At 46.8% G+C, this 19119-nt stretch overlaps 1 protein-coding gene across 4 annotated transcripts in view; it reads left to right on the top strand.

Annotated features, from left to right (window-relative positions):
• SLC25A42 (solute carrier family 25 member 42) overlaps positions 1–19119 on the top strand; it is a 53686-nt gene that overhangs the window by 9708 nt on the left and 24859 nt on the right. The window contains exon 1 of one of the 4 annotated variants that reach the window (XM_075611152.1): positions 16753–16855. The exons of 2 other annotated variants lie outside the window; for them this stretch is intronic. The gene's annotated coding sequence lies outside the window, so the exon portion shown is untranslated. Of the gene's footprint in view, positions 1–16752; positions 16958–19119 lie in introns of those variants that run through there. One more of the 4 variants, XM_075611153.1, reaches the window with a different exon arrangement.

The following is a 19119-nucleotide window of genomic DNA, read 5'->3' as shown; positions in this document are numbered from 1 at the left end:
ACCCATCAGGCCCCGGGGCCTTTGAGGGCTTGAGGTCCGTGATGACCTGGGTAAGTTCTTCCAATGTGAAATCAGCCTCTAGCACCTCCCTATCCAGCTCGCTCAGCCCCGTCAGGTTGGACCTTGCTAGAAAATCTTCCATGGTCCTTGTGGTTTTGGGACTATGTGCCACTTTCTCTCCATTATATACATTATCGTAGAATAATTTAAATTCCTCAACTATGCTTTTTGGGTTAGATGTGGAGGTGCCGTCTTTCAGGCAAATTGCCTGTATGTTATAGTTGGGCTGTCTAGTATGTAGTTGACGCGCTAGCATGGGATCTGGCCTGTTAGCCTTTTCATAGAATTTCCTCCGTGACCAACTTAGGGATTTGTCAGACTGAGAGACCATCAGCAAATTGAGTTCAATTTTGGTATTCTTTATCTCCAACAAGACCCCTGGGTCCCGTTTCTGTTTGTGCCTTGAAGTAAGAGAATTTAATTTGGCTTGGAGGGCTGCGATCTTATTATTGTGCTCTCTCTTTCTACGGGCTGCGATGTCAATTAGCATGCCCCTTATGGTTGCCTTCTGGGCCTCCCAGAGGGTGAGATCCGAGCTCACCGAACCATAATTAGTCGTAAAGAATTGATCAATCTTCTTTCCGACTGAGCCACAAATATCTGGGATCTTAAGGATTGACTCATTCAACTTCCAGTTTGCGCCAGGTCTATCAGAGCGAATTTGGTTGCACCTCAGCGCTATAGGCGCGTGGTCCGACCATGAAATGTCATGGATCTCCGCTTGGGCGACCAAGGGGACCAGTCTACTAGATATGAAGAAGTAATCAATTCTGCTGTAAGCGTCATGAGGGTGGGAGTAGAAAGTGTAGTTTTTTTCATTGGGGTGGAGTTCCCTCCAGATGTCAACTAACTGGGTTTTCTTAAGGCCTGCTTTTAGGTCGTCTATCACCTTCTTCCGACAGTTTCTAGCAATACCCGACCTGTCTAGTCTTGGGTTTAATGTTAGGTTGAAGTCTCCTGCTAGTATTATGTGTCCTTTGGCTACCTGGTGCAGTTTCTGGAAAAATTTCCTTATGAAGTCGTGACTTTGCTCGCAGGGAGCATATATCGAGGCTAGCGTTATTGATTGTTCTTGTATGGTTCCCACCACTATCAAGTATCTGCCTTCGCTATCTCTCTTGATTGTTTCTAAGGTGAATGGAACCCTGTTATGGAAGATAACCCTGACCCCCCTTTTTTTCCCCCAGCTGATGCTAAGTAAAATTGTGCAAATTGTCTATCAAGATATTTGGGTGTACTGCTGTGGCTAAAATGGGTTTCCTGTACTAGGAGGATATCGACCTGTTTCTTTTTAAAATCTGTGAACGCCACTTTCCTTTTCGTAGGGTTGTTAAACCCTTTTACGTTGTTAGATAAAAGATTCAGAGCCATATACCGGGATCGATAGAGGGGCTATGCCTTATGCTGATACAATAATTAGGTGGTCTATGTCTGAGCCGAATAGTTTCGTGTGTGTGGACTGAGGTAGACGTGTGTAGCGAGGTTTTACCTAGCCTCTGCTTAAGAGTGACCCGCGTCCCCGGGAGAGGGAGAGGTGGGGATGGGGCAGGGGCAAAAAAAAAGAAAAAGAGAAGAGCCGTGTCTGGGCTGATCCAGAGTCGGCTCTCTTGCCCTACTTGTCGGACAGTCATCTGGTACCCGAATAAGGGGTGTTCCAGTGTTTGTGGGCCTGTCCTCCAAGGGGCTAAATGGCTCCCATGGACTACTTCCATGAGATACCTCCTGAGGCGCCGGCGAACAACCAGGGGTGGTTCGCACCGGCAGTGATCCATGAACATGCATTGCGGTGTGTTGCGGCACATAGTATCAGTCTTTATTATAACTTGGAAAAACTGGGTATCTTATCAAACTTGACTTAACTTAGCTTCGGCTCCGCGGACGCGTCCCGGTGCCCGGATACCCCCTCCCGAGGAAGAAGCCTTTTTAAGACCAACTTTGATAAGTATTTCACCCCCCCCCCTCCAGAGTCCCATAGATCGGGAATGATCAGTATGGATCAAAATGTTTTATGGAAAGAACATCAGATCAGCCTGGAACTTCAGGCCTAACAAAAAAGATTCACCCTACACAAGCAGGGGCTTGTCCTGACACAAAACCAGGAACAAGTTGTGATAATATCATGAGATATTCAGTATTTAAATCAACCTGGCACTTGAGTTTAATGTTGGTTCTAAATTGTCTTAAAAATACATAAATTGGAGTGACTTCCGGTGACGTCACCGCCGATGGTTAGCTAGGAAGAGAGCTCCCGGCACCCTCGCACAAAAGCTATTAGAATAGGCATTTTCCCCCACCCCAAACCCCCCGAATTTGGTACGCACCCCAGCAACTAACATTAGGGAGATGACGGGGAAGGCTCAAAAACGGAACCCAAACCCAGTCACCAAATTTTTCTCTCCGACACAGCGCCTGGCAGATATCAGCCCTGAAGTAAACAAAGCAAGCTGCGTTTTAACCTCTGTGCAGAGGATACACCTGCCGAGGTACAGGAGCAGCATCATATCGGCCAGGAAGCAGGAGCGATTTCACCGAGCCCCAGTACCAGCTGCTGAACCTGGCTGCATGAAGGGAAATCCCCTTGGGAGTGAAAAGACTGACCTCCTGCCCCAGAATCAACTGAGCTGCAGCAGCAGAGGGAAGCAAGCACCTGAATCTACAGCTAACAGCTGCCGAGTGGTAAACAGTGTGATACACACTACATGCCTTTTACCAACTTTTTCCATGTACGCAGATATATTACCCCCTTTTTAATTCTATAATATATTGTTGAATTTGCTTCACTATTTGGCGTTGTGCGCTGTTTTCTTTTGTTTCCATCAGCCCTGAAGGGCAAGATGGCGCCGAGGAGGAACCGGAGCACGAGGCGCGCAGCGGCCGACAAAGTCCGCCTGAGACGGACCCCCCCGTTCTGATTAAAGAATTTTTTGACTCACTTATAGTCAAAATGAGGAGGGGGGTTCAGGAGGACACAGAGAAAGCCCTCCAGACCATACGGGCCGAGGTGGGAGCGCTGACGGAACGAACGGAGGACCTAGAGGCGAAAATGGAGGGGGTATCCAACGCCCAGGCCGAGACCCACGAGGAGGTCTCAAGATGTGGGGACGCAATTCGAGACTTGCAAAATGCCCTCGAGGACCTTGAGAACAGGGAAAGGAGGCAGAACATCCGCCTCAGAAACATCCCTGAAACCGTCACCCATGAGGAACTGCAACCCTACCTCCGCAGACTCTTTCTACAATTGGTGCCTGACCTATCTGAACATGATCTGCACACCGACCGGGCACACCGAGCCCTGGGCCCAAAACCATCAGACCCAAACCGGCACAGAGATGTGGTGCTTAGAATGCACGCTTATTCAGCAAAAGAGCGGATCATGGCGGCTGCCAGAGATCTGCGCTCCGTGACGATGGATGGAGTGGCCATCGAGCTCTTCAACGACCTTTCCCGTCTAACAGTGAGCAAAAGAAACGTGATGAGACCATTTACCTCCCACCTCCGAGACCAAGGGGTTAAATACCGTTGGGGATTCCCCTTTAAGCTAGTGGTGCTCCGTAATGGACGCCACTACACGGTGTCTGCCCCTGAAGATGCAAGAGACTTCCTCAAGGCACTAGGGATCCCCCCTCCTCAGAAGAACAACCGTCCCCCCACTGATGCAGCGACTGAGACAGACCACCAGGAAACCCCCCCGTGCATCGGAGAGGCTGGCTAGCCAACGACTCTGCTGAACCCTGATGATCTCGCCATCCCCCGGCACTGAAGGAGCCACAGGACGCCCTCACCGGCACCCTGCACAAACTGTGCCCCAACAACAACAACCGCTAAAGATGGCTGACACGAATGATTCCCCCAAGCGTTCTACGCATCCTCCCCCAATAAAAAGCGAGGTGTGGCCATACTGATTAAGAACATCACACCATTCGCCCCAACAAAAGTAACCAAGGACCCAGAGGGAAGCTATATACTACTCCAAGGCACACTGTCAGGCTCTCCCATAGCCATCCTTAATATATACGCCCCAAACGCTAACCAAACCCAATTCCTCCAGAACCTCCTCGGAACCTTAAACCAACCTACGCTCTCTTCCCTTCTCCTCGTCGGTGACGCAAACATGGTCCTAAACCCAGACCAAGATAAATCTGATCAGATTGCGACCCCATACTCTGCCCAAATACAGAAAAAAGCCCAAAAGTTCCGAGACATCTTGAAAGATTTCTCGCTGTTGGATATCTGGCGGACTCAGCACGTGGGCCAGAGAGACTACACCTTCTTCTCAGCCCCCCATCAGTCTTACTCGCGGATCGACTATTTTCTAGGCTCCAACAACGTACTCCAGGCATCCTCCCACTCTGACATAGGCCCAATTACGTGGTCCGACCATGCCCCTATCGCACTCACCCTCTCTCTGCCATTCGTCAAGTCATCAGTGTACAAATGGAAACTCAACGATTCGCTCCTCAATGACCCACAGGTGGTCAAGACGATCAAACAAAAACTTGGCACTTTTTTCCAACTAAACAAAGGCTCGGTCCCAGCAGCAGCAATGCTCTGGGAAGCGCACAAAGCCACTATCAGAGGAGAACTCTTCTCCTTAGCCTCCTATAAGAAGAAACTAAAGCAAAAAGCCCAAAAAGAACTCACTGAAAAAATCCTAGCTCTAGAGCACCTACACAAACAATCCTCCTCGAAAAAAGTGCTTAGAACCCTTGATAAGGTAAGATCGGAATTAAAAGTACTACAACTTGACGAGGTAGAGATAGCGCTGAAATGGACCAATCAGAGGTTCTACGATAGGGGTAACAAAGCGGACAAACTTCTGGCCTCGAAATTAAGAGGCATTAAGACTAAGGCCCAGATCACGAAAATCAGGACCAAAAACGGCCACATTTCATACAATGAGAAAGACATTGCGCGCGAGTTTGCGGAGTTCTATACAGACCTCCACCTCCCCAATCAGTTAAACCAGCGGTGCGCAAAGTGGGTGTGCGACCCCCAGGGGGGGCGGCAGATTATGCTGGGGGGCGCGGGCAGTTGCAGAGGCCCCGCGCTCTTCCCCCAGGCATTTAAATGAAATGCCGGGGGATCGCGTGAGGCCCCTGCAACTGTTTACTTACCGGGATTCAGGCATCTGTGTTGCGTCGCCATGGCAACGCGGCATCAATAGACGCCGCGGCACCATGTGACCTGACGTCACACGCCCACGCAGCGTCATCTGACGCGAATGAAGGTAGGCAGGGGACGCGAGAGCCGGGGGCAGAGCGACAGGGGGGCGCAGCACAAAAAGTTTGCGCTCCCCTGAGTTAAACGATAACGCCAAGATGACCTCCGAGTACTTAGCCCAATGTAATCTTCCGTCCCTCTCACAAGAAGAACTTGAGTTCTTAAATCAGGAGATAACCCGAGAAGAGCTAGATAACGCCATCTCCTCACTTAAAATAGCTAAGACGCCCGGGCCAGATGGGTTCTCCAACGCCTATTACAAGAAACTAGCAGCACCCCTCTCCCCGCATCTCCTGGAAATGTTCAACTCTTTCCTACGAGGAGAACCGATACCAGGCACTATGTCTGCAGCCAATCTGGCTATTATACATAAAGAGGGCAGGGACCCGCTCCAATGCGGCAGCTACCGCCCAATATCCCTATTAAACACTGACCTCAAGCTTTTCAGTAAGATCCTAGCAAACAGACTGAACCCTATTCTCCCCAGACTAATTCATATAGACCAGGTGGGCTTTGTGTCAGGAAGACAGGCCTCTGACAACACCCGCAAAATTATTGATATTATAGACCACGTGCACCTCAAACAATCCCAGGCCCTGATACTCAGCCTCGACGCAGAGAAGGCCTTCGACCGAATCAAATGGTCTTTCCTTGACCAGACTATGTGCCAGTTCGGTTTCTCGGGCCCATTCATCGAGGGGGTCCGAGCCCTCTATACCAATCCCACTGCCCTCCTAAAACTACCAGGTGAGCTCCCCAACCCAATAAAGATCCAAAACGGCACCAGACAAGGTTGCCCCCTATCCCCCTTACTTTTTGCCCTATCTATAGAGCCGCTAGCTGCTCGGATCAGAGCTGAAACCAATATAAAGGGCATTCTAATCGCAGACAGGGAATACAAAATATCCCTGTTTGCGGATGATGTTATTCTAACTCTGTCGGAACCGCTCACCTCCCTCCCCAAACTAGAGAAACTCTTAGACCAGTTTGGCCGTCTGTCGGACTACAAAATAAACACAGACAAATCAGAGGCCCTCAACATTTCCCTCCCAGATCCCATATGGAAAATCCTACAAAATAAATTTAAATACAAGTGGTATAGCTCCCACATCAAATACCTGGGGATAAAAATAGCGAGCTCGTACAGCTCATTGTACCAAGCCAATTACCCCCCCCCCCCCCCTCTTCCGCCAGATCAGGAGAGACCTTGAGGCCTGGCAAACCCACCAGATCTCCTGGTTTGGCAGAATAGTATCCGCCAAAATGAATGTCCTCCCCCGCCTGCTCTATTACTTCCAGACCCTCCCTGTCCCACTAACAGAACTGAGGAATATTCAAGCCCATATTCTGCGCTTCATTTGGCAGCAACGGAGACCTAGAGTCCCAAGGTCGGTACTCCTGGTGTCGAGGACGAGAGGAGGCCTGGGGGCGCCGGATGTAGTCCGGTATTACCAAGCGGCCCAGCTGATGCAGGCGGTGGTGTGGAACAGCCCCCCGACCTCTAATTGCTGGTTAGAAATAGACACGCATCACGCGTCCCCCACCCCCCTCTCAGCCCTACTGTGGGCCCAGACCCATAAAAGTAGAAAGCCCCTGAGACTCGACCTGGGGGCAATGAGATGCACGTGGTCGACATGGTTAAAAACTAAAGGGAAATATGGCCTAACTTCATCCCCAACTCAACTTACCCCCCTATTCGGAAACCCGGATTTCCCGCCCGGTTGCTCCCGAACCCAATTCGGCCAATTTCAAGGCCTAAATATGACCCTATGTCTCAAAGGCGAGTACCAAAGGGGCTTATCTCCGAGATATACAAAACATTGGAGGCAGCCCAGCCCCCCCCCCCAACCACTCATACATGCAAAAGTGGATCGAAGAGACCTAAACACCACCATAGACCTCGAGAACTGGGAGGATGTCTGGGAGGCTGCTACCAAAACATCAATTTGTACCGTCACAAAAGAAAACATCTACAAAATACTATTTCACTGGTACCTGACCCCGAGTAGACTGAGCCAGATCTACCCAGGCACCTCCAATGAGTGCTGGAGAGGATGTGGTCAAAAGGGTGACATGTCCCACATTTGGTGGACATGCCCGGAGATCCAGAGATTCTGGACCCGGATCCAGAGCCTCCTGACTGGGACTCTGGATGTGGAGATCCCACTGGACTCCCTGACCTACGTGCTGGGAAAACCAATCGATGACCTCCCTGCCCCCATAGCTAGACTCACATCTGCGATCTTAACGGCCGCCAGATGCTGCATTGCAGCGGCCTGGAAGAAAGTTAAAGCCCCCTCCAGGAGAACGGTAATTACAAGGATAGACGGGGTCATGAATATGAAGAGACTGACAGCCATGCTGAGGCAAAAAATGCCACAATTCTATAGAACCTGGAACCTTGGCCGGGATCAGGAACCCCGACACTGGCACAAACCTTACTGCAACACTAGATCCCGCACCCCCGAACCTCAAGCCCCCCCACCCCCACCACAACCTCCCCCTCCCCTTTCCCCCCCCCCCGCTCTCCTCCCAAGTCGTTCCCAACTATCCACCTGCCCTTCGTCACCGCCTCTCTTTTCACCACGGTAAATGGAAAAAGGTTTATTGTGTGTCACCAACTGCCCCCTTGTCATATACATGTAATGTACCTCGTTGACATACTGTCCTGATATGTTATGACTGTTAAATGTTCTAATGCATCAAATGACACCAATAAAGGAAAAATATTTTTAAAAAAATACACAAATTGTTTTATAGCAAGATAAACCACTGCCCATGCCTAGTTTTTATGTGCTGATCTAAGGATCAGGATATTTGGTTTTGTAAGTGGGGTATGGAAATATGACAGTCCTGACACTAGAATAAACTAAAACCTTTTAAATGTACCTTGAAAGAGATGCCTTTGTGATCTGTGAAATACCAGGGGGTGTGGTCAAGATGTCAGCCCAAAGCTTTGGGTAAAGTTACTAGATATTAATTTCCTGAGCCCGATAGCAATTCGCACGAATAACAAATAGATATTTGTTAACAGTTTCAATGAGACAAATCAAATGATGCCAAACACTTCATGATGAGGAGGTGCAAAGGACAGATATCTTTTTTCATGTAAAAATTAAAAGTAGGTTGTCAGATGTAATTGTCTGGCCTTCATATGAAGTACACAGATGCAACAGTGAAGGTGGCGTTTGTCAAACTATCATGGAAACAAAGTTGGGAAGTATTTTACATATTGAGGCAAAGTTTAGTCAAAGTTTTTTTTTCTTAAAGTCGTAAAAATTTAATTTAGAGAGATTGATGAAAGGTGGGCTTATGTTGTTAGAAATGCAGGAAGTTTAGAATATAAACCATGTATTTGAGACATGAGTCCAAATTCAACAGAGGTGTGTTTTGGTATCAGATGCGTGAATTCTCATCTTTCATACTCCAGTGAACTCTCTGGGAAGAACCAGTTACATGTTCTGTGGAATTATTTGTTCTTATTATTTGAAGAATCTGTCTGCATTTTATACTGTATGTTCTTGTAATCTTTTTCTATAACCCACGTACTGTACTTTTTGCATAGTAAATCTACACTTTAATAAGTAATGACTGGGCTCTGAATGTTGCACGATTTGTAGAAAGTAACTAACATTTTCAGATACATTTTGCTACAACAGAATTGTGTGTGTTAAGTATATAGTTTTCTTAATAAACTGGGACCAGAGACTGCAAATTACATATTTCATATTTCTTTGGTGGTGGCGGAAGATTAAAGATAGATATTGTGACAGAGTGAGGGAAGACACTATTAATTCGAGGGACCTGTGCGTAGGTGAAGGCGAGTCAGCTAGTTAGCTATATGTATTAGTCACATATATACAGTAGGTCATGTGCTCACAGCTGTGTCGTTCGTTACAAATGTGTTGGATTGAGGGGAGATATTCATTCAAGGGAACATGTGTGGAGAAACATTGGCTAGATAGCTGTGTGTAACCCTTGTCACATATGAAAGTCACTTGCCCACAGGTGTGCCGTACGTGACAAACACACTTTAGAGAAAAATGCTTTTCAATAAAACCTGGACACAATCAGCAGGAACATGCAGAATATCTCTTTGATAAAGTGAGCATACTGAAAATGTGCGCGTCGGGAACCTTTGACGTCACGTCAGCGACTTACAGCTGAGCCACAGGGCAGCCTAGAGAGAGGCTCCCCACCGTATGCAGGGAAGCATTAAAGCTAGTGATCACCGTCTTCAGTTAACTTTACGCAGAACTAGACTATAGAGTAATATATTATGTGTTTAAGACGATATATTGGTATATTCTACTAATTTATAGCATATATTAATATACTATATTATTTATTTATAGCAAGGATATTGACTATCTGCACTACAGAGCACCAGACTTTGAGAGTGCTCTCCCCAGACATCTTTGATTAGGCAGCGACAAGCAGCTTACCCCTAGGCAGTACACAGACACGCATCGTGCTGTATACAGTAGAGTCACTTTGCTAGCAATCACTGCACTCTGATACATGCACACTTAGCAAAGCAGTTTTTCATTTGCTACTATTAGAAACCATGATTTCCCTTTCTCCGTTTAGTGACTACCTTCACCTGTCCATTCCTATAGAGCAGACAATAGTATACAGCGACACTGACAATTATGCAATAGCCTATTTGAGTGTACTAGCCACATAGCTTATCAGGGGTATAGAACATCCAAGTCTGCCACAAATTGCCCAACAACTAAAACAAAACTTGCAGAGTTCATCGAGGCAGTGCAGGTCATTTTAAAATTGTAACAATTACATAAGAATTTATAATGCATCTGATCTCAGACGCTATTAGAGAGGGTTTGGGTTCTTTACAATGCATCTGATCTCAGGCGCGCTATTAGAGAGGGTTGGGGTTCCTTACAATGCATCTGATCTCAGGCGCGCTATTAGAGAGGGTCGGGGTTCCTTACAATGAATCTGATCTCAGATGTGCTATTAGAGAGGTTTGGGTTTCTCAGAAGTTTACATGGGGTTCCTTAACCAAAAAAAGGTTGGAAACCACTGCACTAAGCAATCCTAACTAGTTCCCACACCGTGACCGATTGCTGTCATAATACACTATGCGACAATTTGCCACTCTGTATACACTACCAACAGTTTAACAGCGAGTTGTGAGCAAAACAAACATAGATTTGATGGAATTGTTTCTGTTGCATCACAAACATAGTAACTATTGTTGCCACTAGCACTGTTGCAGTTATGAGGGTGTTACAGTTAGTGTGTAACGCCCCCTCACCCCCCATCCCTGCCCTGTGTTGTCATGGGATCATGACATCACGGACAGTATATAAGGGGAGAAGAAGGTTAGATTCTAGAAGGACATGAGAAGAGCAGGGCCGCAAACAGATTTTCCGGGGCCCAGAACTAGAGTTACCAACGGGCCCCCAAACCCCAATGTCGGCAATCTTGCGAGCCCCCCCATTTCCCCCTCTCTTCCCATCTATTTCTCTCCCCTCCGTATCACTCCCTCTCCACCTCTCTTACATCCTCTCTCCTCTCACTCTCCCCCTCCATCAATTACCCCACTTTCACTTAATCCCCCCTCACACTCTTTTCCCCTGATCCCCCTACACACACTATCCCCCCCACAAAACATATACCAAAGCCCCCGCCACCCTCAAATACAAAAAACCTGTCCACCACCCAAATACATATTTAAAAAAACACACCCCAAATACATACAAACCCCTACCCAGCCCCAAATATACACACAAAATAAAACACCCAGCCCCAAATACACATAAAAAATCCCACCCAGACCCAAATACATATAACCCCCACCCAGCCCCAAATACTTATGAACCCCTCCTCACCCAGCCCCAACTACATATTTTTTTTTTAAAAAACACCCGAGACTCGCCACTTGGACGACACCAGGGATGGAAGCTAACGAGGGAGCTCCTGGGACCCTCCTGAATAATACGGATAAAAAGATATAAATGTACCCACATTTTTCAACAAAAAAAGGCAACAGACGGGGCACCCCCACCTTCAAACATGCCCGTGAAATGTAAAAAAGCGACGCCGGAAGAAGTATCACGCTTTTTTGGAGGGAACCAAACGGCTCCAACACCAGAAAATGGTGACCGTGAAGAGGCCGCAGCACATGTGCCAACAGAGCAGAGCACAAACAGGAAAGCAGTAAGCAAAATCACCAGGGACTTTCTGGAAGAGCTGTTTAGGACAATGCAGGAATTCCTGCAGCACTCCCTACAAGCGGATCTCCGCTGCGCAGTGCAGATCATCAAAAAAGAGATCGCCTCCCTGACCCAATGCACCACAGAGCTGGAAAATAAAATGGAGGAGTCCCTCCAAATACAGGCCAACACCGACGACGAGATACTACAGCTCAATGAAGAGATCAGGATACTAAAGGAAGGCCAAGAGGATCAGGAGAACAGAGGGAGTCACAGCAGAGAATCTACAGCCTTACCTGACCGAACTCTTCATGAAGATTGACCCAGGGCCCTAGGCACCAGGTCGGAGGATCCAAATAGGAGGAGGTATCCACCTTTACATTCTTGGAACCCAGCCGGTAGGAGATCACGTAATTAAAGCGAGTGAAAAAGAGTGCCCATTTAGCCTGGCGAGTGTTTGACCTGCGTGCCCCCTCGAGGTATTCCAAGTTTTTATGGTCCGTAAGAATCATGACTGGTACGGCGGTTCCCTCAAGAAGGTGTCTCCAGGGTCATTTTAACGGCTAGAAGTTCACGATTGCCCACATCGTAGTTGTGTTCCGCAGGAGAAAACTTCTTAGAGATGAAGGAACACGGATGTAACTGACCCTGAATCTCACTTCTGTGACAGGACTGCGCCAACGTCCGAGGCATCAACTTTGACGATAAAAGGATGACAAGGATCGGGGTGTTTCAGGATGGGTGCAGAAGAAAAAAAGTTTCTTGAGCTTCAGAAAAGCCGCCTGAGCCTGCGGAGACCAGTTCATATGATCTACCTGTTGTTGTCATGGCTGTGATGGGTGCAACGATTTTGGAAAAATCCTGAATGTATTGCCTGTAATAATTTGCGAAACACTCTAAATGGCTTTTAATCCCTTAGGTACTGGTCAGTCCAGAACAGCAGCAACCTTGGCAGGATCCATTTCTAGGCCCTGGGCATAGATGATGTATCCGAGAAAAGAAAGATGGGATTTCTCGAATTCGCACTTCTCGAATTTAACGAAGAGATTGTTCTTCAGGAAGCGTTTAAGGACCACCCTCAACTGCTTATGATGTTGTTCCAGGGTTTTAGAATAGATGAGGATATCGTCAAGGTATACGATAACTGAGGAGTCTAAAATGTCCCTGAAAATTTCGTTCACGAAGAACTGGAACACTGCGGGTGCATTGCATAGGCTGAAGGGCATCACCAAGTACTCGTGGCCATCACGTGTGTTGAAAGCGGTTTTCCACTTGTCACCCTGCTTTATCCTTACTAGGTTATAGGCCCCTCTTAAATCGAGCTTGGTAAAAACTGCTGCCCCACGTAGACTATCAAAGAGTTCGGTGAGCAGAGGAAGAAGATACCGGTTCGTGACAGTTATTTTATTCAAACCCCCAGTAATCAATACAAGGTCTCAATGACCAGTCCTTAGCCACAAAGAAAAAACCTGCATCAGCAGGAGAACAGGATTTGCGAATGAATCCTTGCTTCAGGTTCTCATCAATGTATGTCCTCATCGCCTTGGTTCGGAAAGAGGTTATGTACGTCCACGAGGAGGAGTCATCCCAGGAAGGAGATCGATCGCCCCGTGCGACCGCATTTGTCCAGCTCTGTATGTAATATATATAAGAGACTGCGCCTGTGTGTGTAGTGGTAATATAAATGAGAGAATTAGGGTATAATAATATTCTATGGCCCCTTATGGGTGCTTATGGAATATGAATGATGTTCTGATAAGGAATATAAAATGGAACACCTTTTAATTGATGAAGCGGAATGACTAAATGACTAAATTATATATATGAAGCTGATAACGAATTACAAATATATGTTGTGAATCAAAAATATAAAAAATATCTAGATATATATATATATATATATCTATGTGCATAATATAAACTAATAAGAGATGAAAAAAAATATATAAAAAATATAATAAAAAAAGATTGAAAACCATACAAAGTGAAGTCCACTGAATAAATGGTCACAAATGTAAACTCAGGGGCACATATAGAAGTCTTAGTTACCTATGCATGACTTACTCATAGGAATGTCCTGCCATACACTTCTAAAGGCTCGTACTTGTAATTTAAGGGTTTCCTCTGTTCTGGCTGCCTGAATGAAAACCCCCTAACTCTTATAATGTTAGCACAATTAAAAGAGGGGGACTTCCATTCATCAATTTTTATATAACTTTATAAAAATTGCGGCATAATCTTTTTAATGATTTTACTCCAGCAGCACTCACAGCAAAACTCAGCGCTCCAGGACCTTCCCAGCCGAAGTTAGCTAAACGCTATGCGATGTGCTGAAAGCTACTGCTTTTTAACCCTTTTTTCCTTTGAGCAGGTTACAGGGAAACATGGGCACAATAGCACAAACATTTAAATCCTGATTATTATTATCACCACCGCATACCTGGTGGGACACACAGACATTTTTAATACAATTACAGTGTTACTGCCATTACTGGGTTGCAGAGCTAGCACTCTATAACCCCCCAATATGGCTCAGGGGCAACCAGCCGGTCATAATACCTTTATTTACTGGCCTGGGTACCCCCTCACCGTCACAGTGGAAACATATTGACATTTTTGATATCGACTTTGACATTACGTTTTAATTTCTCCCCAACGGAATGTACGATTGTAACGTTATATAGTCAATTCTTTGAACTCATCTCGGGTAATCGCCTCAACCTTGTACAGAGGATCGTTGGAAGAAAGGCGGATTAGGAATGGTTGCCTTGGGACGGTTTTTCAGTATGTTTTAACTTCTCAAACCTTTTTAAAAATATTGGTAACATTTGGGAGGAGGCATTAGGAAGATAGGTTTTTCCTAGAATAGATTGTATGTTCTCAGAGGGTTAAAATAATAAATAAAAAAATGGGTGGACAAAAATATAAAATACTTTGGCGCCGGACAGAATTTTTAAGAGACAATTTTTTCTTAGGCCTCGGTCCCGCGGCACGGGCGGCCACACGCGAGTTCCCCACCAGCAGGGGAATCCTGCGGAGCCGGTCCCGGTCCCCCCTGGCTGCACAACTTACTACACGCTGTGGCGCGTCAGCCGCTATGGGATACAAGAGAATGGTGTTCCCTAGCGTTGACGCGTCACGTGGTGTGGCTGTGAGCCAATGGGGAGGGGAGGCTTCGGGAGGAGGAGAGGCTTCGGGGAGCGGGGAGGAATGTGGAGTGAAAGCAGCGTGAGTGCCTGTCTGTGTGTGTGTCTGAGTGTGTGAGTGCCTGTCTGTGTGTGTGTGCCTGAGTGCGTGAGTGCCTGCCTCTGTCTGTGTGTGTGTATATATGTGTGTGCCTGAATGCCTGCCTCTGTCTGTGTGTATGAGTGTGTGTGTTGCTTTACTTACCCGAGCCGTGGAGGGATGGGGGGAGAGTAGCGGGTCCCTCCGCTCAAGCCACGCCCCCCCCTCCCGCTCAAACCTCCCACTCCCGCCCACCTCCCGCTCCGGCTCCCTACAGACCGCATATCGCGGTCTGTGTATGTCAGCGCCCCGCCTGTCTGCAGCGCGGGAGCGCTGACTCTGGGAGTGGGGCTTTAGCCTAAAGCGCCATGACGGAGAGGCTGTTGTGTTACTGTGTATCTGTGACACACACACTCTCACATACACACACTCTCTCTCTCTCTGACTCATTTCCTCCTGCCACAGTGTACATTGAGAGCAGTGACGGGCTGAGATCAGGGAGACTGACTAGCTCTGGACCCCCAACCTCGCATGACCTCTGCATCCAACTCTCTGCTTACCCATCCCCCTGCTTTTTTCACTGGGTGGGTGACTTGACCTGTCAATCACCGCTGCTGCTTGTCTCAGCGTGCCACATCCAGCTTTAATGTGGCTTGGGAGCACTGTTGCCGGTCGCAGCGGTGTCCGCCAAGAATTTTAGCCAAAAGCACCATTTTCTTTAAATTACCTGAAGTTGCCTTTTAAGGCAAGAGATACCAAGTGGTTAGCATTTCATAGTAAGGCTACTTCCATTGAGGGAGCCGTGCTGAGCCGCACTGACGCACCGCGAGGAGCCACGTCATCCTCAATAAGGATGTCTTTAGAGGGGGCTCCCGCGAGCATCCGCAGGCGTGCTGAGGTGCTGGAAATTTCAGCCGACAGCAGCGCCTGTTTCTCAGCGCGCTGTCGGGTGAAAACACTCAATCAGTATGAAGCAGCGTCATGACGCCGTGACGTTGACGCTTCGCGGGCTATTGGCCCGGTGACGTCACTGCCCCGCCTCCCCCCCGATAGCGCGCGCTGGCTCGCCTGCCAGTTCATGGAATCGCTCCTGACCGAGCAGGCGAGCCTCAGCGTCAGCGCTGCTCAGCACGGCTCCCCCCTCTATGGACGTAGCCTAAATTCTATGTTAGTGGCAATGTTCAGATTAGTGGATTAAGAGACAAAAGCTGCCCTAGTTCAGCTTGTCATGCTATGACTGAAACCATTTAACATCTGCTGGTAGAATGCAGTTTTACTGTCAGTGGGTGGCAAAGACTGGCCTTATTATTAAAGATACCATGACTAGACAAGCAAAAGTATGAGATCATTTTTTATTAAAAAAATAAAAAAAAAACTTTAATTTAGATAGAATTAGAATAATCGTTGCAGTAGTCATTTTCTGCCATTTTAGTCAATGTTTAAAATAATTGAAGGATTTTTTTGTATATGTAAATATTTTGTTATGTATTAATTAAAGCCAAAAAAAAATGTCCCTGATAACCTGCAGTCAGGTCACCCATTAGGTATAAATCCAGGACTGTCCGAGCCTGTCTTTGAACATATATTCATACATATATGTATGTATTTATATAGCGCCATTAATGTACATAGCGCTTCACAGCAGTAATACACGTGACAATCATATAAATAACAAATAATACATAATGGGAAGAAGTGCTTCAGACATAAAAGTAACATTTAGGTAGAGGAGTCCCTGCTCCGAAGAGCTTACAATCTAATTGGTAGGTAGGAAGTATAGAGACAGTATATACACACATACACACATACATACACACATACATCGTCACCTTTACCCCTGTTTGGAGCAACCTCTGCTCACCCTTTCGCCCCCAACCTAAATAGCACATGGCCACATGGCACAAGAAAATCCGCCCACATTCCTGGTTGGTTCTTGAAGCTGTCAATCACAGCCACTCAACACATCACTTTGTTTCCCAGCCACCGCGCACACACCCTCTCCCCCCATTGGTTTGTCGGCTTGTCAGTCTCTACCTGACAGACAATCCTATTGCACCATTGCTAGGCAACGTTCAGGGGTGTGGCGTCTGGCTGTTTGAGCGAGGTGGGCGTGGTTGTCTGGCACTGTCAGTGATACGGTGGCCCGAAGAGAGTGCGCGGGGTTTAAGGTGAGTGAAGAGAGAGTGTGTTTGCGCTTGTGGTCAGAATAACTGGTGATTTGCAGTGCAGGGCGGGAGAGCGGAACCCCGCGGGGCCAAGAGGAGACTGGGGTGAGTGTCACCTTCCCACGTGTCACTCTCTGCGAGGCGGTGACATCTGTCACCCCCTAACCCTGACACCCGCCGCCCTCCCCCCTCCCATGTGTGGGAGTCTGCCCCTGACACCCCATGTGTGGGAGTCTGCCCCTGACACCCTATGTGTGGGGGTCTGCCCCTGACACCCCATGTGTGGGAGTCTGCCTCGTCTGTCATGGAGGAATTCAGACATCTGCCTTTCAAACCATTACCTTATGTATAGTCATCTGCTCCCCTTCGTCCTTCCCCCTCATCTGTGCGCTCCCTATAATGCAGCACTTTGCTTCCCCCTACACCAAAGAAGCAAACCTACCCCCTACATCAAGGATGGGCAACTCCAGTCCTCAAGGGTCACAAACAGGTCAGGTTTTCGGGATATCCCTACTTCTGCACAGGTGGCTCAATCAGTAGCTCAGTCAGAATAATTGAGCCACCTGGGATATCCTGAAAACCTGACCATTTGGTAGCCCTTGAGGACTGCAGTTGGCCAACCCTGCTTTAAGCTTTACAATGTCAGAGTGCCACCGGGCATCTGTAACTTCAGGGTCATGTGATCACTTTAGGAGCCATCACATGACCGTGCCTTAAATCCTGACTTGTTGGTTGCCATTTAGAACTGGAGTTGCCCACCCCTGCCCTACATTACATTATATACCACTCCCCTCCACTACAGAGGCTGTTTAGGAATCTGCATTAAACTTGGGTTTGAACTGAAAAATGTATCTTGTTTTCCAACTTAACATTCACAGTCATGGGGTTTATTCTGTTCCGTCAAATGATAGTTTTGTTCCGTAAAAACAAATCCTGATTTCATCTTTCAAGATTAATCAATCTTTCAAGAAGATTAAAGCCATAACGGTGCAAATCTCGCTGTCTGATCCCATTAACTGGAGGGTTCTGCATGTGTAAAAAGGTTGGGGACCCCCTGCATTAATTAATGAAGTTATGTGCTTGATTTATTTACACGTGGAGACAGCGTTTCTTGGCATGCAACTGCCTATCCTGTTTTATTTGGTTAGCAAACACCAGAGTGCCAGTAAACCCTATTACATAGTAAATTATACAGAGTGAGCTGATTTCTCTGCATGGGTAATATTGCAGGTTAAAGGTGATATCCCCCCCCCCCCCCACCACCAAAAAAACCAACCTTTTTATAACAATCAAAAAATATATACTTTTTTTTTTTTTTAATTTAAACTGGCTTCCTTACACTAATCTAACTGTGCTTAATGCACTTGCTTGGCTGCCTTAGTTTCTCTCGAAATTTGGTACAAATTACATTTCTTGGGGGTATCTGAATGGTGTGTGTGTCAAGTGTTTACTTTCCCTGTAGCCCACCCTGCTGTTATCAGAGCGCTGATGAAGAGGGGGGATTTGTCTGTGCAATCTCTTGTTCAATACACAGTGATATCAGACAAGAGAGCAGCCAAAGGAAATCTCATCCCGAATCTCAGATCACTGTTTACAGCTTAACTTTAACAAAAATTATTGTAAAATATCTATAGGTGTTAGGTTGCATTAAAATAAATTACTAAACATCCAGATGTGACCCTTTTGCAATGCCACTAACTGGCTTTCCTAAAGAACTCAATGCAAAAAGCAAAGGTGAGGCGGTCTTTATTTTTGGGAAATTAGTTACCTGTTCAATTTCTTCAGCGCCCGAGGGAGGTGTGAGTCTGGCTGAGTAAGAACTTGCTGATCCCACAGTGATATTAGACAAAAAGTAGTAGCCAGAGGAAATTAAACCACTTCCAAGTCAAACTTGAAAACATACTTGTAGATTTCACATGTGGATAAAAAAATATATGTATCAATCACCCTGATGTGACCCCCTCAAACATGTCACTGGCATTGGTACACTTTGGTGCTAATGTCATTGCCATTAGTGCACTTTAGTGAACGGGTGCCATTAAGCATGTCTACACTTGCATTAAAATATGCATGCTTAGTTTTGAACGACGCAGAGGCAGCATACCTAAAACAGTTTGCAAAATCCTAATTACATGTCCTGCCCTGGATAGGAAGGCGCGTGACTGATGGTTGTTTGCTCTTTATTTAACCAACTACACATTTATACTTCTTTATACCTTTTTTCTATTGGGTTTCCTTAAGTCCTGTATTTCAGTGCTGCGAAGTAC

This window comes from Ascaphus truei, chromosome 8 (assembly GCF_040206685.1).
Source record: "Ascaphus truei isolate aAscTru1 chromosome 8, aAscTru1.hap1, whole genome shotgun sequence".
Taxonomy (NCBI): Eukaryota; Metazoa; Chordata; class Amphibia; order Anura; family Ascaphidae; genus Ascaphus; species Ascaphus truei.
This window is presented reverse-complemented; position numbering and strand designations above follow the sequence as displayed.